At 38.8% G+C, this 25777-nt stretch overlaps 1 protein-coding gene across 9 annotated transcripts in view; it reads right to left on the minus strand.

Moving 5' to 3' along the window:
* The window catches only part of LOC136833493 (uncharacterized), a 437570-nt gene that overhangs the window by 318396 nt on the left and 93397 nt on the right, over positions 1–25777 (minus strand). For 2 of the 9 annotated variants that reach the window (XM_067095712.1, XM_067095718.1), the window contains one exon: positions 23687–23916. The exons of the other annotated variants lie outside the window; for them this stretch is intronic. The gene's annotated coding sequence lies outside the window, so the exon portion shown is untranslated. Of the gene's footprint in view, positions 1–23686; positions 23917–25777 lie in introns of those variants that run through there. 9 annotated transcript variants of the gene reach the window in all.

Raw genomic sequence — 25777 nt, forward strand, 5'->3', positions numbered from 1 at the left:
AAAAACAACAGACATAGTGATCCGACAGCGAAACATTCATGAATGAACAACATTTAGCGATATCCACGATATCAACAACACAACACAGTAAGGAATTTACTATCCACTCTCTCTCTTAATAAATAAGTGAAGATAAATTTTTTTTAGCATCTTGCTATAAGATTGAAAATTAAGAAAACTCTCTCTAGTGAATAAAATTCTTTTTGCATAAATACCAGCATTACTCTCTCTATGATAAATTAATTATTTAGTAAATAATTTAGATAGGGAATTAGCTATTTTTTACTCGGTTGGTGATGATTATTTGAGAAGTTATATATGTAATTTTGTGTACTTATTATAATGAATTTTAATGATATGATGCCCAATTTCATATAAGAATTTATTTTGAGTATTGAAAAGGTTTTAATTGTGCACTTGAACTCAATAGAGAATTTAATTTTTTTGTGTGACAATTTGACAAATTGGTTTTAATCTTGGTACAATATAATTTGAAAATATTTTTTTGATTGATGTACTCTGAGTGAAAAATTTTTTTGTGTGTGGACATGCAACGAGTATTTGATGAATTACTGAACACTGTTAGACATTCACATTACGATTTAAGACCGTCGACAATTAGACGAAGTCGAATTTCAAGACTAAATTCCCACTCCGCTGTAGTGCAAGGAAATACTAACAATAATAACACAAATAACCACAACCAAAATAGTGTTAATCATTCTAATACTACTAACAATAATAATAATAGTAACAATACTAATAATACTAATAATACTCGCACATTACAATTTTTTTAATATGAACCAGGCGGCCGTCATAACAACCGCCACACGCTTCTGTGGACAGGTGGATGATTCCAATCCTGACAAAAGCAGACTCGAAGCCTATACTGTAAATCATTGGCTAGCAGATGCAGATAGTCGTATAATTTCAGGGGGAATAACAGATGAAAGAGCTAAGATAAATGAAGCCTTGTTGCTCGTCAGCTCAGAACATGGAGACGCACATAAAACTTTGAATTCCACAAGTTTTAGCAAACTTAATAACTATGTAGAATTTAAAGAAATTTGTTTATCACTCTGGGAACCAGTAAATCAGACTGACAGTTTATATAACCTAACTAGATTTCTTAACCCACAATATAAAACAATTGCTAATTTTATGCAAGCGTGGAGAATGCAATAGAGAAAATAAGCGAAGATTTAGAGAAGACAGGTATTACTATAGGAGACAAGGATCAGTTTGGGGCTAGTGCCCAGAAATTAGTTGAGCTACGGCATGTATTAAATTATGTGTCATTTGGAACAATATATAATATTCTTGGAGAAGAGGAAAAGAAAGCTTTCAGAAAAATAAAACTTGATCCCAGAAAACAAGCCTTCAAACATTGAAGACAATGAGAGAAGAAATCCAAAGGAAAGAGATAAATCTATCCAAGGAATTTGTGGGAACAACAGAAGCACAAAATGAAAGGAAAGTCAGAAATAATAATCCTAATTTTAAACTGAATAATAAGTTCTATGATAATTCCAGACAAGCAGGAAATAGACCAAATACCTTCCAAGGGAAATATGCCCAAAATACTAAAAGAAAATGGAATCCAGATCAAGGGGAAGAAACAATCTAACAAAGAGTGGACCACAAACCTTATAGATATGGTCAAAACTCAAACACAAACACTTCAACCCAAGTGAACTATTCCGCTCAAGGAGCGAGACCAAAGACAGCCTGTGAAAACTGCGTGGTATACAAATCATTTTACAAATGAGTGTAGAAAACCTAGAATCTGCACGGTTTGTAAGAAAATAGGGACATTTAACAAAGAATTGCTGGTTTAAAACACAAGAAGGAAATAAAGAAATAGTTGAATTAAGTAGTAACCGCTCAACATCAAATAAGTCTTCAAATCAATGACAATTTATCCCTACACAGAATACCACAAGAAAGTCCCTTCAAGAAGATAAATTAAGAGAAGAATTAGCAAAAGGAGAAGTGAAGGTTCATCCGCACTATCCATATTGCAGAGTAAAGAAGTTGTATTTTCCATGGATGAAGAAGAAATAATCAGAAAGGATTTACCTATCATTAAAATTCCAATACAGAATAAATTATGTACTGTCCTTATGGATTCAGGTAGTACTGTAAGCATAATTGATAAACACACATTAACAAGTTACTTAGGCGTTAAAGAAAACGCTAATTCAGGGTCAAAGCAAGATAATAAAAGGAGTAGCGGGTAAACAGATAAAAAGTTTAGGAAATGTGAACTTAGAAATAGACCTTTCGTCACATAAAACTGTTGAAAGTTTTATAGTTCTAGAAGACAGGTTCTTTCCCGCACAGGTGTTGTTCTCATATAAATTAATGAAGAAATGTGGAATTATACTGAATTGCAGAGAAGGAAGGATTAACGTACACAAGATAATAAAAAGAGCGTATGCTTTACGCTTGAAGAAGAAAAGTTTCACCCAAATCTGATCAATTTGTCTGAGACGACTTCAACAAGCGACAAAGACATACAGAAAATAACTTATCATCAAGAGAACAATCAAATTAAAATGATTGGTAACGGAAAGGAGGAATTTCCAAAATTACAGACTAGAAAGATAAGATGTGCACATCCAGAAATTATACCCTCCAACAAAAGAAGTGACCCAGAAATAAATAAAGGTGATCTCCAGTGTTCTGAATATGACAAGGAACAAGACATTTATGAGGATAATTATGCAGAGATAAATACAGAACATTATAGCAATGTAGTAATCAGCTATGATAATGAAGGGAAATTAGTAAATGAGGTACTGTTGTTAAACAAAATAAAGTAGATATAAAAGATATAATAGCAGTAACTGAAGAAACTAGTATAGATGCAGAACATTGCTACTTTGCAGAAACAAAAGATGAGGAAGTATGTTGTGTAAGCACTGCTGATGATAATAAAGTACAATTAATACTAAACAGACAGGTAATTTTGCATCCAAAGTGTTTAACAAAAATACATCTAAGGGGAAAAGAAGAGATAGGAGTTAAAGATGTTCTTTTACTAAATGAAGAGTTACCAGAATTTGTCAGAATGGATAATTCTTTAGTCCACATGAAGGGTGATACTTGTGAAGTTTATGTCCAGAACTACTCAGATAACAAACTAACACTTTATGCAGGCATTATCTTTTGTAAAGGAATACCTATTAACAATCCATTACTAACATTAGAAGAAGAAGCATTTTTCTGTAACTGTAACTGGTCAAACATCTGAATTAAGCAAAGAAGTGAATAAAACAGATTTTCCAGAAAACAAAGATAGATTAATTCAAGTATTAGAAAAATACAGAGATGTAATAGCAATAGAAGGAGATAAATTAGGTAGAACAAATGTCCTAAGGCATAAAATTGTATTAGATGATGGAACAAAACCATTCTTTATTCCTAATTACAGATTACCAATAAGCCAAAGACCCATAGTTGATAATTTGATAGAAGAAATGAAGAAAGATGGGGTAGTCATTCCTTCTAAATCTCCATATAATTCTCCATTACTACTTGTTCCAAAGAAAGATGGAAATTGAGACTTGTGATAGACTATAGAAAGTTAAATTCCAACACCATCCCCGATAGAATGCCAATGCCAGTGATTCAAGATATGTTAGCTCAGTTAGGAGGTGCAAGGATATTTTCATCTTTAGATTTACTTAGTGGATACTGGCAAGTACCTTTAGACGAAGAGTCGAAACCATTCACAGCCTTCAGCACACACAAGGAACACTTGCAATTTGAAGTCATGCCATTTGGACTCACTTCGGCTCCTTTAACGTTTGTTAGATTAATGCTTCAAATATTAGGGGATATAGAAAATGTTGCAGTTTACTTAGATGATGTTATCATTTTTAGCAAAGATTTAGAAAGTCACCTCAAAACATTAGAAATAGTCTTGGAAAGATTAAGAAGAGCAGGATTAAAAATCAAATTAAAGAAATGTCAATTCTTAATGAAATCCTTGGAATACTTAGGACATGTAATTAGTGAAGATGGTCTGCGAATGCAAGCAGGCAAGATAAAAGCAATAGTTGAATATCCAGCTCCTACCAATTTGAAAGCATTGAGAAGATTCCTAGGAATGGTAGGCTACTATAGACCTTTCATTAAAGGCTTTGCTACAATAGCCAAACCATTAACAGAATTAACAAAGAAAGATGTCAAATATGAATGGAATAAAGAACAAGAGACAGCCTTCCAAACACTAAAAGAGTAAAATGACCAGGAATCCTGTACTAGTCTACCCAGATTTCTCAAGGACTTTACTTAGCCTGTGATGCATCAAGTACCGGGCTAGGGGCTGTATTATTACAAAAGGACAAAACAAGAATGAGAGCAGTATATTATGCCAGTAGAGTTTTGAATGCTGCAGAAAAATTATAGCACAATAGAAAGAGAATGTTTAGCATTATACTGGGGTCTAAGGAAATTTAGACACATAATTTTAGGACATAAAGTCAATGTACTTACTGATCACAAACCAATTTGTGATTTGTTTAAGAAGAGAACTTTTACAAATAACATGAAGTTCAATAGATGGTTCATTAGTGTGTTAGAATTTGCACCAGAATTCAGATATATCCCAGGAAAATTTAATACACTAGCAGATGCATTATCCAGATCCCAAGAAGAAACAGAGAAATGTATTACCACTAATACTTTTTTGTTTTAGCTGTCAAGTGGTAGATTTAGATTTAGAAAGAGTACAAATACAGCAAGGAATGGATACAGAAATCAGGCATATAATAGGACAATTAATGACAGATGAATCTTTAAAACCTGATTTTGTTTTAATCAATGGATTATTGTATAAAAGACCAACAGAGAAGAATGGTTATTCTCGACTATACATCCCAAAAACACTAATCAGAGAAGTTTTAGAACTAACACACTCATACAAGTTAGCAGGACATCCAGGAATCAAAAAGACAACTAGAATCCTAACCAGAAACTATTTTTGGCCCCATTGTAGTGAGGATGCCAAGAACTTTGTACAAAAATTGTGTAGTTTGTAATAGAAATAAAGGTAACGTAAATCCAAAAGCTCCTCTTGAAAAATGCCCATCGGTGTTGAATCCATTTCAGGTCTTATCTATGGACTTTTTAGGTCCATTTCCTACCACTGTTAGGGAATAAACAAATATTAGTCTTTTTAGACTATCTAACAAGATATGTAGAGATTGTACCAGTAAGAAATAGGAATGTAATTACAGTAGCAGAAGCTCTTAAATCCAGAATTATTACGAGACATTCATGTCCACAAGTTCTTCTTTCTGATAACGCAGCTGAATTTACCAGTGAACTTTTAAGAAAATTATGTGAATTTTATGAGATAAATAAATGTCAAATCACAGCATATAAACCAAGTTCAAATGGAGCAGTAGAAAGAACGAATCGTAAGATAAAGGATATCCTGAAAACTTTAGTTAAACCTAATACAGAAGACTGGGATTTAGCTTTGGAAGACGTACAGTTTACTATAAACAATACTGTAAATGAGACAGTAGGAGAATCACCACACTACTTGTTACTGGATACGAGAAGAGACTACCAAATACGTTACTAGATGATGCAACACCACCCCGACATACTTATAACTACGATGACTATATTGCCTGGAAAACTAGACGTACATATGAAACGATCAAACAAACGAGGACTAGACTTAAGGAAGCTCAGAGTGTCCAAGCAAAGTACTATGACAAAAATACAGCTAAACCAAAAATTGTAGTAGGTGCTCAGGTATATGTTCAGAATCATGTTCCAGAAGGTCCTAATGTAAAAGTATCCCCAAAGTTCCAAGGTCCTTATAGAGTATTAGAAGTGTTGAAGTTAAATAAGCTAAAGATCATAATTGAGAGTGATCTAAAGGAAAGAATTGTTCATACCAATCATGTAAAGGTAATAAAAACAGACTCTTGGTCCAATAAAGAATAGTTGAATTATTGAAAGAAGTTGAACAGGAACCAATAAATAACAAATACAATTTAAGAAAAAGATAAATTTATGTAAAGTGTTGAACTATTAGATATAAACAATATATGTAGGCATTAAAATACCTCATGTATACAGAATATCTGATAAGGCTTATTCTTACAGATACAAACATGCGGTTCTTCTTGGTTATCATAACACTGCTTTATGTGTCATCTGAGGTGGTGATCCGGAAGGGTGCACTACTAGAGAAAAAGGGATCTGTGAAATTAATAAAGGACTTAGGCATAGTGAGTATTGACATTACATCAGTGCTTATCAATGAAATGACATTGAAAGATGTCCAAAGGAATTGAAATCATTAATTAGGAAAAGTGAAAATAACAGTGTTTTACCATTGTTGGAAAAACTAGATAATGACATAGGAAGTGTGTTAAATACAAGATCCAAACGATCCCTCTTACCTTTTATAGGAACAGCACTTAATCAATTATTTGGAGTAGCGACAGACTCTAATGTAGAAAAAGAAAGTGCCCGTATAGACAAACTGAGAAAATGGGCAGCAACAAGAGGCATTGTGTTAAATAAGATTATAAGCTCTCAAAACTTAAACAGTAAGGAATTGAAAAAAATAAAGGAATTTATTAATCAAGTGAACACAAACATTACCAAAGAGATTAAGATAATAACAGATGAACAACATTTAAGTACATTTATGAACAATGTTAGAATTGTATTGCAAGACCATAAAGATCTATTAAATGCCATTTTGTTAGCCTATAAAGGAATATTAAGTCCAACATTAATAAACCCAAGAGAATTAGAGGGCATAATTAGTGATTTTTGGTAGAAGGACATTATACCCTATGGTAAAGGATATAATGGTCTATTATAATTTGATAACCACCAAGGTAGTTAAGAATAAGATCCTTCTAATTTACCTTTTAATCAAAAAGAGGCAGATGTACTGATGTCCATACATCCTTTTCCCATGTTGATAAAGGAAAACGTAATTATCTCAAATGTCAACCACATCAATTTTGCATTAGAAGAACATGGACTAATGATGTCATTTATTACTGATGCTCAATTAAGAGATTGTATACTTTTGAAAGATAAAGAGTATATTTGCAACCTTGACAACCTGTATGAAACTACTAATGCCTATCCCTGTGTTCAAGAAATAATTGAAAACAAGAATCAAGAGACAGTACTGTGTACACAATTATCCAAACATGATTTTGTTTCCATTATAGTAGAACAGTCAGTTTTTTGTGTTTTCACTAAGTTCAGTAACAGCAACTATTAATTGCCATAATGTAAGTACTGAAATTAATTTCAATAATGTCCATGCTTTTGATAAGACTTGCAAGTTAGTTATTCCTAATAAATTATATTATGAACCTCATGTCTTCACAGAAATCACAATCCATAAAAATAAGCCCTACATGAACTACTCTAGTGAAGTTAAAGAATTTAAACTGTCTCAGTTAGAGTTAAAACAAATAAATGAGTTGGCTTTAGTAGATGAATTTTTCTATTACAAAGAAAATGTTTCACCAATTCTGTCTCTGTTCAATTTGGTCATAATCATTATTGTAATAATAGTGTTTGCAATTTTGGTCAAACGTGTGGTAATTTCAAATATTGAGCAGATTATAACAGAAATAAAGAGGACCAATGAAGAGTAAAATGATCTTTAGACATAATTTGCTGCTGAATTCTTTATGTATTATTATTTGCATTTGTGTTAAAACAAAACAATTAACAATGATAATTCATGTATATGTATCTCTTTTGATTCATGATATATATATGTGAATTTTCTACCATATATTCTTAATTTTTTTTTTGCATTAGTGCATTGACACAGTTTGTGCAATTTAAATTTTTTTGAGAATTGACTTGATGGGCAATCATATAAATACTTTATTTTGTTTGTGATTTTGCAATCATCCATTGAACTATATTCTTTTTGTCACACTGAGGACAGTGTGAGGTAGCGTGACCGAGTGATGTTGTGGTGTAGAATAGATAGGGAAATTAAATAGAAAAGAGAGAGAGAGAGAGAGAGAGAGAGAGAGAGAGAAGAGAAAAAGTTAGGAGAGAAGAAGAGAGAAATAAGAGTAAAAGAGAGGCAAAGAACACAGTGATAACGGCCAAATGCTGTTGTGTCGTGTTATCAATACGCTGAGAGATGTTTGCATGAACTCATTGCAGTATATCGTGTTGAAGCCATAAAAACAGTCGTAAAATGGGAAATAATGGCCTCGCGATTGAAGCCAAGCAAAACATGAGTCAGCACAGTCTAAATGCTTACAACAGCTGATTCTATAACCCGCCTTCTCCGGAAGGTGTTTTCGTGGAAGTTCCAGGAATTTGGGGTTGACCAAAGTGATATACTTCTTCAACCTCCAATCAATTATGTGTGGGAGGGGTCTTTCCCACACCCTCCTAAGATCACCTCCTATCAAGTCCTCTAAGGAGAGATTTGAATCACACCCACTACAGTCCTTCCAATCAGCTACTTGAAGGGGAGGCCTTGCTGATTAATCCTTCCAATAAGGCTAGAAGGAGGTGGAGATTTACAGATAGCAAGTTTCTGAGGGTTCAACAGGAGTGAGAGACCAGACGAGAGAGGAGAGTCAGAACTGTGTCCTTCAAGGGAGAGTACTTCTCCCAATCGTTCCAGTGTTCCCATATAGACTGATTCAAGAGTGATTCGTTTCTATCATTGTAACTTGTTAATTTTTGTACTGATCTTTATAATATTAAGTACTAATTAAAGTGAAGAAATTACCGATCTCGTCTCTATACGCCTTTCTGAGAGATATCAATATTTAAAAGGAATAAATATACAAAGATAGCACATCATCGGTGAAGCAATGTTGAAGGACATTTTGAAAAGAAACCAAGGTAAGAAGAGAAAGACTAAAAATCTATGCAAACATATAAGGAGAATGATCACATAAAAAAGGAACAACAATAAAAACATTACATATATATATATATATATATATATATATATATATATATATATATACATACATATATGTAATCCCTCAATTATCCAGATCACCATTATCCAAAACTCAACATTATCCAATACACCTGGACCAGGGATCAAGACCCCAAAGATATATAATATACATGCAGACCCCAGTTATCGGCAAGGGGTTCTGTTCCCAACAGCGCGACGATAACCGAAAATCGGCGATAATAGCGCCGATCCCCGGTTTTTGCCACTGGTATCTGGTTATCGGCGCGATAACTGGGGATCAGCATCAATAACCAGAGATCAGCGCCAATAGTCCAGGAATTGGTGTCGAAAATCCGGTTATCGTCGTCGCTAGACAAGCGCCGTAAACCGGATCGCTGATAACCGAGGCCACCGATAATTGGGGACTGCCTGTATATAAATTTTTTTTTTTTTAATTTAAAAACTGCCCTCCGACACTTGGCAATGCTGTGCAGCCTAAAGAAAATGTTGGTAACACTGCCTATACTAATACTGACTAAGAATGGGCTTTGGGAGGTTGGATGATGCCTGAGAAGTTTCCATGGTGGAGGTTGGGGGGTTTGTGTTCCACATGGCTTAGCACCATCAGAAAGGATTACAATGGGTTTCCGCTAGATCAGGGATTGGCATTCACTTCTTCAGTTGATCGTGGGTCTTTCTGTGGAACTTATCTCCAAACAATATATCGCAGAAAATTCACTGATTAGTGAATTTTTTTGTATTTTCATTTTATTTTTGTAACTAAATACATTTTTTATATAAGTAAATTATCAAGTAATTACATAGCTATTGGTTCCCTAACCTACAGCAGCTTAAAAATTCAAAATTAGTGCAGTGGCGCTGTTATCGTTAGTGTGTAGGTGACAAGGTCCCATCCACCATCCGGGACTCGAGGAAACAACGCAGCAGAGAGCTCAATTCATTTTCTGCCGGCTTCCAGTTAACATCAGAAGTTTTCACGCAGCTGCTTCTTTGTTGCTTGGCTTTTCTTTGCATGAATTTGGTGAAGTATTCAGAATTTGTTGCTTTGTGGCTTGCTACCATTGTCGAATTGTTGTTCGAGGTATTATTTAGTTAACGATGTCGGATTCCAGTTCATCTAGTATTCGCTTTTGTTCTAAGGGTTGTAGAACTAGGCTAATTAAGTTTTCTTACGGTTTTTATACAAAATGCACTAAATGTAGGGGGCAAGAATGTAGTAAGAATAATACTTGCATAGAGTGTCAGGATTGAGAGGATAAGAAATGGAAAACCTTGAAATCTCATCTAGAGATAAGAAGAGGAAAGCAGCCATTAGGGCCGAAAGTAGGGCCAATGTGGATTCAGTAGGGCCAATGTAGATTCCATTCCTTTGGAAAATGTAGGGGGATGACAGGACTACCACTCCTCCAATTCCTCCTCATTCTCCTATCCTAAGCCCTCCTACTTGACCATCTACTCCTGTTCCAGTTTCCATGATTCTGCTCTTAGTGCCATTGCCAACCTCGAATCTAGGTTCAATCAGAAATTTAGTGTATTATCTAGTACTATTATGGGAATGGGATCAGCTATTAAATCTCTAATGGAAAAAAATGTAGGCATTGAAAGTGCAGTGAGAAGTGAGAGAGCTCCTAGACGAAGGTCACTGTCCCGCTAGCCCGCACCGGGGAGAAGACATACTGGAAGTCCAAGGGAGGCTGGCGGGGTTTGCCCACGGGCAGTCGTCCCCTCTGTCGAGCCTGTCATGAGCTCCCAGGCTTTGACTAAACGCCACTGGAAAGGCATTTCTGTGCATCAACTTTCTTCTGATTCGGAATCTTCCAGCCAGCACAAGAAGCTCCCATATAGCTACTCTACTTCTTCACGGCTGCTCATGAGACATGCGGATGTTAGCGACCCTTCTCCCCTGGCTGTCAAGAGGTACAGGGAGACTTGCCCACAACCTTCCTGCAGTTTTCAAGTCCAGCCTGATTCTCCTGCTCATCGTCATCATTTCTTCAGCGCCTGATTTCTTCCGAGCGCCAAGCGTCCACCGACTTGTGCCAGACTTCTGCTGATGAGCACCCAGCGCCTCACACCAGAATACCGCTGATGAGCAACCGGCACCTGCCGTCTCACACCAGACTTCCGCTCTAAAGCGCCCAGCGCCAACTCCTGAACTTCCGACACCAACAACCGAACTCCCAGCTTCTGCTTCTAGACCCCATGCACCTTCTGTTATTCCATCTTCCTCACTGGTCCAGGAAGATTCTTCAGCCCCACTAAAGTACCAATTGACCGAGCTCATGGGTTTTTTGAAGAAATCCTCTTCTGCTTCAGAGTCCAAGGATAAATCATTGTCTCCTATCTCTTCGGAGGAGGAAGAGATTGTTCAGGATACAGTTCCCTCTACTGCTTACTCGTCTCTTCTGCATTTCCTCCTGGATAACTTCCCTGATTTCTTCATGCCATAATGTCATAGAATTAACAGTCCGTTCCAAAGCACATGAAAACAGAGATATAGCAAGAGACATAAAAATGGGAAGGATATGGGAAATACAATTTCTATAGTAAGAATAAATGGTCAGAAATAAATGAAGAATTAAACAAAGACTGGGAAAACATATTCGTAAGTGATAATATATACAGATAAATATGGATATATTATTATATAAAATATTAGAGTAAATAGTGGAAAAATATATACCAAAGAAGAAAAGTCACACATACCAAGAGACAGAAGGATCTTGTTCCAGGAAATCAGAAAGTGGGAAAAAGGTCTTGCAAAAGAAAAGAATGCATGGAAAGTGATGGAACTAAAAAAAAATAAAACCTTTTAAACCATGTCATACTCATTTTATATGAAAAATATTTTGGCACTGGATGGCAGTGTGTTAGTGCCATTAAATGTACCTGTTTTGACCATTTATAGCTGTCAAATTATTTTTATTTTATTTTTCCCATGATTTTAGATGCTTGCAAATACTTATAAAATTTTCATCCAAATCCATAGATTTAGTGAGAAAAAATGATTTTGTTGGCAAAGAGTTTTCTATTGATTTGAAAAAAAAAAAATGTACATGTATATTTCTCCTCTTTCTAGATTTTGCAGTTTTCAGGCTTTATCACAGCCTGACTAGTCTCAAAATGGGTGCTCAACCTTCGTCTTTCAGAAGCCCTGCCTCGTATTTCTCAAGATTCCTGAACCTCAGGATACTCTTTTGTAGTATAAATGTATGTAATTTAATTTTGATACTTATTGTCAGATTTTGAATAAATAGGGTACTGTTTTTATTACTAGAGTTTTTCTCACCAGTAGAAAGAAAATTACTTGCTCAGTAGTTTAAAAAAAAAAAAAAAAATTAGTCTCACTCGACCCAGTGATGTGACCCAAAGGATTCGTGTGTCTAAAAAGTACACTACCCTACCTGTCATTGAGCAGGTTTCCGAGAACTACCTGTCAGGGTTAAGGATATTGCTATAATACTTCAGAGGGATTCGCTGTTCTTATGTTTTAATATTTTCATCTCAAATGCCATCACTATAGTTGTTTTATCTCGTTCATATGTGCTTGAACTTTGTAGGCATAGGCTACGACTATTATAGTTGAACTATTAGACTTATTAACATCAACAAATGACCTTTTATTAAAATTTGCACACATTATTATTAATCAAATTTTGAATGATTAATCCCTATGTATATTGTGAACTAGTGAAACTTAACATAAAATATACTGAACTAGACTAACAGATTTCACGTCTATTTTTGTAATGTATAGAATATAATCGCATATATATATATATATATATATATATATATATATATATATATATATATATATATATATATACATATATATATATATATATAAATATATAATGCGTTATCATACGTAATTTCTCATTTCTTTCGTTATTACTTAGGCCTATCATTTTGATGCACTCTTGTAAGTGTGAACATATAACCTGTTTTGTATTTCTTATTGTCTAAGTTTCTAAGATTTAAAATTAGCAGAAGTTCAGCATTAATTTAGTTATTGTTAAAACGCCAGCAGTGAAGACTACCATGCTCATCAGTGGAGGAGCTATCTCCTCCTTCACTTAAAAGATGACTCTTACAGAAATCATGAGCTAGTTATATTGTAACGCAAACCTAACCTCTATTCTTTGTATTCTCTGATGAAGTGTTTCTTGGCAGAATATGATGAAATAATCTCTTGGTCTCATGTAGCCTGTTACAAAATAGTTTGAACAGCAACTTGGAAGGAAGCATAATGTTCTCTCTTTATAACCTTACGGTTGTCCAGGGGAGTTAAGCGCAGACTCCTGGATGCCTCCTTTAGTGATCATCCGATGATGATCCTTAATAGTAATGCAACAATGGGGTCGTCCTCCACTTTTTATTATATTTCCTCGTTCTCTCTGTTGTTGTATCCATCCATACATGGTTGTTTTATTTACACTAAGCTGCTGAGCAATATCTACGATAGAAACATTAGTCTTATGCAAGCTAATGATTGTGGTGAGGCTGGGTCTGTTGCCCATCTTATCGGTGCAAGTGACAAGTGATTTAGTTCACTTTCCTGCCTGAATATTGAGTCCTGCGTGCTGTCGACATTATGAGATTTTTGTTTTTGTTTTGAAACGATAATAGTTGAATTCTTTCTTTCTTTATTTATAGCTAATTTCATGAGTGATTATTCAATATTATTACTTTATTAATCAATAGAATTTTATCTGGATTTAAATATAGTTTCTTCTTTTGACTCTTTTGCCCAATCATCTGAAGTAAATTTTCGGAAATGTTCATCATTTCCTTAACATAGATTTTTCATTAACACATTCTTTTATATTGTTAACCCATTATGATTAAAAATAACCAAAATCGAATAAGAAATTACATTTCCTTGTAAATATCAAAAGAACAAATTACTGTGGGTGAACAAAGCTTCTGGAACATGTTGTGAAACATTTTTGAGTGACTGTACATAATATATTACATATATATACAGGTATGTATATATATATATATATATATATATATATATATATTTATATATATTATATATACACACATATATATATAAATATATATATATATATATATATATATATATATATATATATAATAATATATATATATATATATATATATATATATATATATATATATATATATATATATATATATTATATTATATATATATATATATATATATATATATATATATATATATATATATATATATATATATATATATATATATATTTAGTGACAGCTAGGAATTCTGAATATTCTAAATGTTAACATAACTTCCAAAGAGATAAACCTTCCATTAATAGACATTGATGTAGTTAGAGAGAGGAGAGAGAGAGATTGGAAGAAACAAAGAGAGAATAGCAAAACATCTGTGTTTTGGCTATATCGTGATGACAAGGCCAAAACTCGGGTATGCTTAGTCAAACTGGAAATCATAAAGGGATTTGTAAACCAGCGCTAGAAAAGCAAAACCTGTGTTGTGATTACAAAAGCCAAACTCGGGTACGTGTTATGACTGTGTTGTAGTTACGAAGCCATTATAACTGCACTTGATCAGGCGTCCACATGGAATTTGTAACAAAAGCATGGTGGCCTCAATTGGATAAGCAGCCACCGGAATTCATAACTTCGCAGCCTCCCTTTGAAGGTGGTGCAATTTCCAAAAAATCCACCCATAAAGGGGAGTCTTTAGATAATTTCAACCAATTAGGCATCTACAAAGGTGGGATAGAAGTAAGATTCCCACCTACGAGGGGCTTGACATGGACTTCCAGAAATCCTTATCAAGCCCAGTTCTGAGGAGGAGCAGCAGAGAAGATAGCAGAGAGAAGAGAGAGGGCAAGGAAACAGAAGAAGGAAAGGGCATGAGGTTTATGCAGCCTCTCACCAGTATGGAGTTGATATAAGAAGAAGGCTCACATTGACTCACACTTTATCTTGCACTGCAATTCATTTTGTAACCTATTGTAACTTTGTTTCTTTTGGTGCTGATGAAAGAAAGAAGCACACTAAGTGTCTTCTTAAGCCTCCTGAAGTTAAATACCTAATGCATGACAAAGCCAGAACGATAAGCATCTATAAAAGAAAATTAATCTTCTTAACTTGGCATTGAACCGTAGACGCAAACAGAAAGAGAGATAAATAAAGCACGACATAAATGAATTGTCAGCTGAGGCGGAATCCATAAAAAAGACAATAAAGTGCAGTGAAAGGCAGTGTGAAGGACGCATACCAGAATTTTGTAACAAGCATCCCACTACAAATGTCAACGGCTGAAACAGAACAACAAAGCATAACAAGTGACGAAGTGAATCATAACGACGGCGAGCGACAACACAGGCATCCAGTAAAACCCACAATTTTTAAAAACGAGTGAATGACTGAATGTTTAGAATAACGAATGAATGTCCGTATCCTGAATGTCTACAGCAAAAGCAGTGAACGTCTACAGCGATCGGTATCCTAAGCGTCTACAGCGAAAGGAGCGAACGTCTACAGCGGATAGAATCCTGAACATCTAGAGCAAAAGCAGTGAATGTCTGAACATCTGGCGAAAGCAGTGGATGTCTACAAGCGAAAGAAGCAGTCGGTGTCTACAAGCAAAAGCGGTGTCTACAGTGATCAATGTCCGGAGCATCCACAGAAGTGAACAACGTGTCTACAAAGAGCGAACAATTGTGTTGGTTGCGAAAGTGATAAAAAAGGCAGCAGTTAAACAGAACCACAACAGATTAAGACTGGAGGACGGCAACAGAAAATATGTAAGTTGGAAAATTAATTCTCTCAAAAAAAAATCTCTCTCTCAGTGAGTGTATTTTTAAATAATCTCTCTCAAAAGATATAAGACTTTTATGATTATCTCTCTCAAGAGGAACATTAATAATTTTCTCTCAGGTTTTTATCTTGTTGATTTTTTTAGGTTTGATAGATAGGAATTTTTAATAACACTTAACATAACATGATTTTATGATGTATCACTGAATTTGTGTATTAGTTATAGATTTTTGTATGATTGCAGAATACCATTATGCAGGGTTAGTTTGGCGCACTGAGGAATGCAATTAGAAATGAACCTTGCCATTTGCGACAAACAACACATGAACAAGTCGAATTCCAGTGTCAAATTCACAAATATCATTAACTCAGGGAGTACTACCACAAGTAGCAATGACAATAACACTAACCTATTAACACATTTCAATTTAGAACAATGCTTGTAATTGATCATTACATAAATACGATTCCTGTGGAAGAGTTGAAGTTCCAATCCTGACAAAAATAGGTTAGAATCATACTCTGTGAACCAGTGGTTAGCGGACACAGACAGTCGTATTTCTACAAATAGAATAACAGATGAAAGACCAAAAATTAACGAAGCCTTGCTTTTGTTTAGTTCAGAAAGGGGTGATGCACACAGAACTTTGAATTTCAGGTTGATTCAACAACATAACCACATATATAAGATTACAAAGATCTGGTTGGAGGGAGGAATCTGAGTAAGTCTCTTGAACTGACTGGAGTTCTGCACACCTGGGCTACTCCCCCTGGTTGAAGAGCGAGGAGGAGTACCATGCCTCTGACATATTGATCGGAGTGTAGGAACTGCAACTCATGCAAAATAGGCTGGAAGAATCTTAGAGTCGGAGGCTGTAAGGAAAACCCAAGATAGGGTTTCCCTTATTGCCTGTCTCTCCTTCCTCCCCTTGCTAGAGGAAGGAGCAAAATTGCTTCTATGATTCTAGAAGAAAAATAAAACAGGTGCTCAATGTGTAGTCTTACCGCATCAGACGCCAGATCCAGCAAGTATTGGTTCAAGTCCTATTCTCATCCTGAAGGAGGAGTAGGAGGTCAGGAAGGAGGAGGAGAAGAGAGGCCAGTCACTCTCGGTATCCTTCTCACTTCCAGAACCAACACCTTAGGCGAGATGCTACTAGTCCTCTTGAAGGAGCCGGGTAAGAATACAAAACTTATAGAGCAGCCACCACAGGACCAAGGAAAAAAGGTTCCATGGGCCTGTGGGCAAGACCACAGGAATACAGAAGTGTGGTCTATGAGACCACGTCTTGCTTCCAGACCAACAGAAACTTCCGGAATGCGAGGGATAGACCAAGCCATTGACTTCGTGAGCTCTCAGGTGGAAAGTACCAGTATCATTGTCGCCGGCTGCCAAGTACCTCCTGCGATTGCTTCAAGAAGCCAGGAGAAAGATGTGTCCTTAGACACTTCTTCCTTGGGAGAGATAGTTCTAGCGAAAACGTTGACGACATCCAGGTTAGGAGTGTCGAGCCTTTTTGGAAAATACCACAGCTCCCTAATAGAACAAAGTAACGGCTGATCTGGGTCATTGATACATAGTCCGAGGAGGAGGGGAACAAGGACTCGAACCTGACAATAGATACCGATGGATTCATAGTCCACTTACGACATCTGAGAAGTAGTCAAGGTATTGATCCCCTTCACCTGTTCTTCCACCTTCTACGCCAAGGCCAGAGCAAGATGAGAGATGGTCCTAAGAGGGCACATCTCTATCCAACGACTCTCGTAAGGGCATATGCAGAGCACGGGACAGGAACCCTAAACGAGTGTCACATGCCACACAGGGAACTGCAAGACTGAAGAAGCTTCTCATCCGTAGCTAAATCTCAACTAAGGAGAAGTCAGATAGAAGACTAGGTCGCATGGGCCTACGTTCTTCACAAATGAAAGGGAGAGAAGCAACCCTCGGCGGAGAAGACGACTAAGTCCAGACTTGAAGAGCAACTCTGACCTGAGAAGAACTTCAGTCAACAACACCCACCAACGAAGACGGATCGAGTCCCTGAGGCAGTGTTGCAGAGGACTTCAAGAGATATCCAGCTATATCCATTGCTGCTCGGTGAGAAAGCCTATGCTTGCAGGGAAAGCTGGAAGGTCTCCCATTCCTGAACAAACCGGGATGTACTGCCTGAAGAACCACTTCTTGTGTAGCTGCTACAGGAGGTTGGGTCAAGCAGAACTCTTCTCGATGCCTCGGAAGCAGAGCTATCGGGTCGGGCGAAAGGCGAGGTCTTCCAGCACTTGTCTGTAACTCAGGGTGAGCAATGCTTGTGAGCCCCTACCAAAACAGACAAATACGGAGGGAAAAACGTAGATATCAATTTTTCCCAAAAAGACAGCATGCCTCACCATAGCAGCCTCTGGGTCTGGTACGAAGGAGCAAGAAAACTACTGACTTTGTTGTGCAGGGAGGCAACAGAAAGACGGTAGGGGTCTCTCAGTTGAGCAGTCTCTTCATGAATCTTTGTGAAGAAAAGAGTGAAGAGCACGTTCCGTCCCGATCACTCAAACCCTAGGCCAAGCTCTCCTACCAATACATCCCCACTGGGAATGTATCTGGCTGATTGAGCTGTTGAGTGCACTACAGAACACTCGAGTACCTGCAAATGTCAACAGATGAAACAGGAGGAAAAACTATTCCCTCTTGTTTGTTGACGAATGCCACTACTGTGTTTTTGTTGTTCAACAAAACCACTGAGTGTCAAAGCTCATCTTGAATTTTCTCGGAAGGCCACAAGGCTGCCTTGAGTCCAGGATGTTGATGAGAAGGTATTAATCGTCTCGGTCACACACCTTTAGGGCAAAGTCTTACACATGTGCGCCTATTCCTCGATTTGTGAATCTGGGAGTAGACATACAATGTGAGGGGAATACGCAAGAATATTCGAAGGTTCCTTCAATCAAGCATTAGCCTAACTCTTTCCTCTTATTTCGAAGAGGAAAGAAGGATGGAGGAATGGAAGCAGACCTCCTTCATTCCCCACCATGGGGAAGCTTCTGCAAGATGACAGAATACGAAGACGATTAGCTCTAGCCGGGCTGGCATTTCCCAAATCGGGAGCACAGGAGAGGAAGCGGGATGGAAGTTTGATGAAATGGACTGCCGAGACCTCGGGGAAATAGATACGTCTCCTGAAAGAATCCATTCCCAGCTCTCGGCAATGTCGTTGCCAGCTCCAGAGACTCGTTAAGTATCGTTTCATCCAGGCATCAGCAGTAGAACTTCTTCCCGGTCGATATTTCTTTCTCTCTTCCCTTCCGCCCTCCTCCCTTATGGAAAAGAGGGTGGAAAGAGACACAGTTATGTGCACTTTCCCAGAGGGGAAGAAGAGGGCTATGTGTTCCGCGGTCTTTTTCCGAAGCCTGGAACTTCTTAGGAGCTGAGGAGGGGGAACTCAAGGTCAAGCGAGATGAACTCAAGGTCTTGGCCATTGTCCAAAGGACAAGGCAGTCAAGATGACTGCGGCATCTGGCAAATCTCTGAAAACCAAAAAAATTTACAGCAATTTTAACTGTAAGCAAGTCATGAACAGGTCTTGGCCACTGTCAAAGAACAATTGATCTTCAAAGATGGGCAGTGCCCTGGTACAAACTCATTATTCAAGATGATTACTTTGAGATAACAAAGTACAGGAAATAAATCTGGAAAAACTACACTAAAATTATCTGAAAGAGAAAGGCAGAACCAAGTAAAGGTTCACTCCTAAGGGTCAAGCCAACTCGGGACTTACAAAAACTGGAGATCCTAATTAGGACAAAGTCCTTCTTCTTAGCACCAGAATTGCCCACAGATTGCCATCTGGTCAGGAAGACCCCCCCCGGACAGGACCAGTCTCCAGAAGGCAAGGTTCTTTCCAGGAATGGTCGTACCCGAGGAGAGAAAGCCTAAAAGTGAAGGATCGTGGATCCATCAGGAGACTGCCTGGAGGAAACCAGCAGGTGTCCTCCAAGATCGCCGCCTCTTGTTGCAGAAGAGAATACCCTTCACAGCAAGGAGAAGCCAAGAGAGAACCCAGTCCGGGTGAAGCAGAGTCAGAACAACCTGCAGTCGGCAAGACCCTCCGAGGTAAGAAGAATTTGTACTCTGTCGAGGCAGGGGAGAAGCTTGGTGTCTTGACCTGAATGAACTCCTTGTCCGAAGAAAAGTATTCATCCGGTCGAGAATGCTCTCACAAGCAAGGACCGCGGCAGCCCCCGAAATTCTCGGTCCCTTGGGAACTGCAAGGGTTGCGAGTGATGAAGATTATTCATTGGGGGTGCCACGGTCCTGTCCCGGGGATCCTCGTGCTGATGAATCAGCGCAAAATTCTCCAAAAGCCGAGGACAATCACAACTTGAAGAGGAAGACCCTCGCTGCTTCCAAAGTGTGAAACTCCTGTACCTGTCTCCTTGGAGGGAGACCCTGATAGATCCCAAGAAACCTAGTTGTACTATGACACAATCGGGGGACTGACACCCAAAGCACGCCAGGCAGCCGAACTCCAAAGACAAATCTGTTGGAGCTCTCTCTGTCCATCTCACACCTCTCAGAACAACCGAGAAGAAAAGAGAACAGGTGAGGAGAAAGAGTACCCCTACCTGTCCTGCCAGTAAGACCAGTAAGAGAGGCAGACCATGAGCAATAATCAACCAAAGGAGATTACTGCCGCATGGGGAAGAAGAGCGCCTGTGCCATGGCAAAGCGCTTTCCTGGGAAGAGCAGAAAGTTCACTTGAACAGAGCCGAGAACCTGATTCGGAAAAACCGAGCAGGGTTGAGCCGAGACGCACCGAACCGAGCCGATCACGCGAACGTGATCCAGGCTGGTGGTATGCGGTGGACTGGAAGGCAGGCGGGGCAAGCCAAGCCAAGGCAGTCTCGCAAATGTGACCAGGGGCTGGGCAGGGCGAGCAAGCCGATCGTGCGAACACATTCAGAACTGGACAGGGCAGAACTTATCTGCCGTGAACTACCGCTAGTTTCCCAAACACTAAACTCCTTCGAGGCCAAGGCCCCTCAAGAAGAAGGTTTAAAGGGGAATTCTGTGTCTGCTATCCTGCATGCTCGAACCCTAAGGTTCAAGACACAAGGATGAAACCTGGCCAAGCAACCAAAGCTGGCTGGCAGGCACCTGGTGTCGCAGACACCTAGTGTCTCGGCACCGAGATATCTGGGTTTCTCAGCATTTTTCTCATCCTGTGCTTCTCGTCAGGAGAGTGCTCGTGATTCATAGAATTTGAGCAACCCATGAGACTCCCAAAAATGGGAGCGGCTGCTTTCAGTTTCCTAAAGAACTGAAAAGAGCCAGGCACAGAACCAGACTTAGACGCAGACTTCTAAGACCAGCAGAGGGGCAACTTGAGAAGCCGCGCTCTTGTGGCCCAAGAAACGCAAGACCCCAGAGGAGAATGCAAATTGGTTCCCGCCTGAGCGTGGGAAGAGCCAATGAGAGAAACTTGTCTCCCAGAAGAGAGTCAGTCCCTTAGAAGTCCCCCAGGACTCCCGAAGGGAATCTCTTCCCTGCTTCTTCTGGTGTTCAAACTGTGTTAGCACTGGGGAGCGCTTGCACTGAGTGCGGGCAGGAAGAGCTGAGACACCTGGGTGCCTCGGCCCTTTCTCTCTCACTGCTCCTGAACTGGGCTGGGAGATTACTCTCCAGACCAGATCAGGATACTCGATATTCCACAGAATCTCGAGCACTCAAAGCAACTTGCGAATGAGCAACCGAAGCACAGCACCCGTCTTAGAGGTGGAACCTCTAGGACTGAGAACGGGATCGCAAACTGAGGTCTGCAAGCCCACGGCTCCCAAAACACAAAACCCAGGGGTATTCAAATCGGTTCCCTAACCTGAAGGTTGGAAAGAGCCAACAAGAGACCCACTGCCTCCTTGGAAGGAGGCAACCCCCTGAACCTCGGGAGAGGTCCAAGGGCATCAAGGGAAAGTTGAAGAGCAGCCCTCCTCTCCTTTGGCTGACAGGAGGTCTATCCAGTTCCCCAGGACCTCCTCAAACCTTGGGAGAGGAAGGAATGAAGAGCAGGCACCAGAAGACAGGAAATCAAAGATAAGCTGAAGAAGGCCAGGAATGTCACTTCCACAGGGCGACTTCCTTCACCTTCACTCTGACATTTCTACAGGATAGTGGACATGAAACAATGTAACCTCCAGGGCAGCTAGGCAGGAACACAACAGAAGCGGCCCAGGACACGACCACCAAGAGAAGCAGCAGGCACGATGATCAGGAGCAGTTCGGAAGGCAGGAGCTACAGCAACGGTCAGGAACGTCACATGAAAGTCACCAGCAGCGACAGGAATGATCAGGACGGCTGTGACAGGAGACCAGGAAGAGCCACCCAGAGACTGTCGTCGAGTCAACAGGAGCATAATCCAGGAAACAGCAGGAGCAGATGGACCACAGATACGCCAGAGGCAGTGCCACAGCATACATGAAGGCCAGCAATGACAGTGATTGATCCACATTGGCGGGAACAGGGTCGGAATAATCCCAGCATGGAACTATGCCATTCCAACCAGGTACTGTGGTCAATCCCGAAGCAACATTGAATGAACGTCGGGAGTCCTTCATGCAAGATATCCCCTGAGGTACCCAGCCAACTACTGCTGAGCCTGCAATGCTCACTGTCAACCTGAAAGAAAAAGCAAAGATGATTAGTAGAGGGAGACTCCTCTCGCCACAAGGGGAACTGCCCTACGCAGCAAGAGGAGGCCCCTTAGAAGAGGTCATCCGACCGCCCCGCCCTTCCTTGCGGTCTTCACCCGACGAGGGAGCGACGAGGGCGAAGGAGAGAGATCTCTACCGAAGGAGAGATAAGGAAGAACCTACAGGGAGAGGGGAGGAAGGAGGGAGGCCACCAAGGGGGCATTGTGGAAGTGAAACTTACTGATGATGCAACCCCAACCCTCTATAGTGCAGGCAGCGAAAACAACACTCAGCACAAGTAGGAAGGAAGTAGTCATTCTTTTTGTACATGAGGGAGGAAGCCCAAGAAGGGGGAGCCAACTCTTGCGTCCCAATCAATGTAGGGGAGCGAAGATATTACATCCCTAATCTAATATCTCCAAACATACTGGGAACACCTTCAGAATCTAAAAAAGGGCTACTGGAAGAGAAGCATTACCACCTGGTTACGCCCCTCTAAATACGTCCTTGGCCATCAAACCCGAGACACAGACGCAGGGGAACGACAGCCTATGCAAGGTTATCACAAATCGTGGGTTTGTATTAATAAACATCAAAACACGCAATATATACATTCCTAATGTAAAGGACCAATGGTTTGTATATTGTGTTGGAACAATTATAAAGTAATGTTGGGAGTACAATGTATTTTGATTTAGGGGAATAAGTCATGGTATAGTAATGTAACGCACTCAAAAAGAATATTAGGAATTAATTGGAGGGATAGGATATCAAATAACAGAATTAGAGAAGTAACAGGGGTGCAGCTGGTCGATGAGTATGTTAGATTTTCACGCTGGAAGTGGCTAGGCCATGTGTATAGAAAACAGGGAATACAGTAGTACGAGATACACCAGGGTGGGCTGCCCTTGGTAGAAGAGGTAGAGGTAGGCCAAAGGAGACGTGGTTAAGGACAATGAAGCGGGAAGCAGGAGACGAGTGTTGGGGAGATCTTGAGGAGTTAGCCCTGGGCAGAATGTGGTGGTGTAAGTTCATCAAGGCCATATGCATCACCGTAGGTGCCACAAGAAATGATTGATTGAGTGACTGATTGAACCTCAGGCAAGATGCTTTTCTGTCCAGTGGAGCTTGGGCTGTTATATATTTGAGAAGCCACAGCAAGTCTTAAAGGAAAAGTGTCCAAGGACTTGTGGGTAACATCCCTCAAACAGAAAGAGGTAAAAGTGGTCTGGCAACACCACATACCTGCCCTCAGTAACTGAACAACCCCTCACCCAGGGTATGGAGCAGTCATTCTTGCCTCACAACTCATACACCTGCTTGATGACCTCCTGAAGCAAGCATGAAATGGTGTTCCTGGACACCTTCCTCTTGTGCCTGCCAGTATTAACAAACAATCATCAACACTCCAGGCCAAGGCGTTGTGTACTGTACAGGTAGTTCCGAAAATCTAAATGAACACATTAGCAACCTGAGGGAGGGAACCAAAAAAGCTCTTAAATCTTACTAGTTACTAAAATGACATTTTTATCATAAAATAGTTTTATATATACTTACCAAGTAACTACACAGCTATCAGTTACCAATAAGCCAGAGACCCATAGTTGACAAGTTGATAGAGGAAATGAAAGAAGATGGAGTAGTGATTCCTTCTTAATCTCCATATAATTCCCCATTGTTACTTGTTCCAAAGAAAGATGGTAGTTGGAGACTTGTAATAGATTACAGGAAGTTAAATTCCACCACAGTTCCAGACAGAATGCCGATGCCAGTAATCCAAGATAGGTTAGCTCAATTAGGAGGAGCCAAAATTTTCATCCTTAGATTTGCTTAGTGGATATTGGCAAGTAGCTCTAGATGAAGAATTGAAACCATTCACAGCCTTCACCACACATAAAGACACATAAAGAACATTTACAGTTTGAAGTAATGCCATTTGGACTAACATCAGCCCCATTTACATTTGTCAGATTAATGTTACAAACTCTAGGAGATATAGAAAATGTTGCAGTATATAATACTTGGACAATGTGATCATATTTAGCAAAGACTTAGAATCACCCCAGAACATTAGAAATGGTCCTAGAGAGATTAAGAACTGCAGAACTAAAAATAAAATTAAAGAAATGTCAATTTCTGATGAAATCCGTAGAATACTTGGGTCATGTAATTAGTGAAGATGGACTACGCATGCAGGCAGGTAAAATAAAGGCAATAATTGATTACCCAGCTCCCACTAATTTGAAAGCATAAAGAAGGTTCCTAGGTATGGTAGGTTATTATAGACCTTTTATAAAGGGCTTTGCTATTATAGCCAAACCTTTGACAGAATTAACCAAAAAGGATAGAAATTATGAATTGCAGGATGAACAAGAAACAGCCTTTCATACACTAAAGAGCAAAATGACCAGGAACCCTGTTTCAGTCTTCCCAGATTTTTCCAAAGACTTTTACTTAGCTTGTGATGCCTCAAGTACAGGACTAGGAGCTGTATTGTTACAAAAAGGCAAAAACTCGAATGAGGGCAGTATATTATGCTAGTAGAGTTTTAAATCCAGCAGAAAGAAACTACATTACCACAGAAAGAGAGTGTTTAGCTTTATATTGGAGTTTAAAGAAATTTAGACACATACCTTTAGGTCATAAGGTCAATGTGCTTACTGATCACAAACCCATTTGTGACTTATTTAGAAAGAGAGCCTTTACAAATAACATGAAGTTCATTAGATGGTTCATTAGTGTATTAGAATTTGCCCCAGAATTCACATATATTCCAGGGAAATTTAACACCTTGGCAGATGCATTATCCAGATCTTAGGAAGAAACAGAAAAATGCATTACCACTAATACCTTTTGTTTTAGTTGTCAAGTAGTAGATTTAGATCTAGAAAGAGTAAAAATACAAGAAAATGATGCAGAAATCAGACAATTAGTAGGACAGTTAATGACACATGAATCTTTTAAAACTTTTTTCAATTAACCCTTAAACGCTGAGCCTATATTTACAAAAACGTCTCCCGTATGCCAGCGGCGTTCGGGAGTTAGCGCCGAAGCGGAAAAAAGTTTTTTTAAAAAATCACAGCACGTTTAGTTTTTAAGATTAAGAGTTCATTTTTGGCTCCTTTTTTTGTCAGTGCCTGAAGTTTAGTATGCAACCATCAGAAATGAAAAAAAATATTATCATATATAAATATTGAAATATATGACAGCGCAAAAAAAAATTTTCATATATAATTTTATACAAATCACGCTGTGAGCAAAATGGTTAAAGCTAACGGGTTATTTTTTTCTTTGTATTGTACACTAAATTGCGATGATTTTGGTATATAAAA

This window comes from Macrobrachium rosenbergii, chromosome 51 (genome assembly GCF_040412425.1).
Source record: "Macrobrachium rosenbergii isolate ZJJX-2024 chromosome 51, ASM4041242v1, whole genome shotgun sequence".
NCBI classification, from domain to species: domain Eukaryota; kingdom Metazoa; phylum Arthropoda; class Malacostraca; order Decapoda; family Palaemonidae; genus Macrobrachium; species Macrobrachium rosenbergii.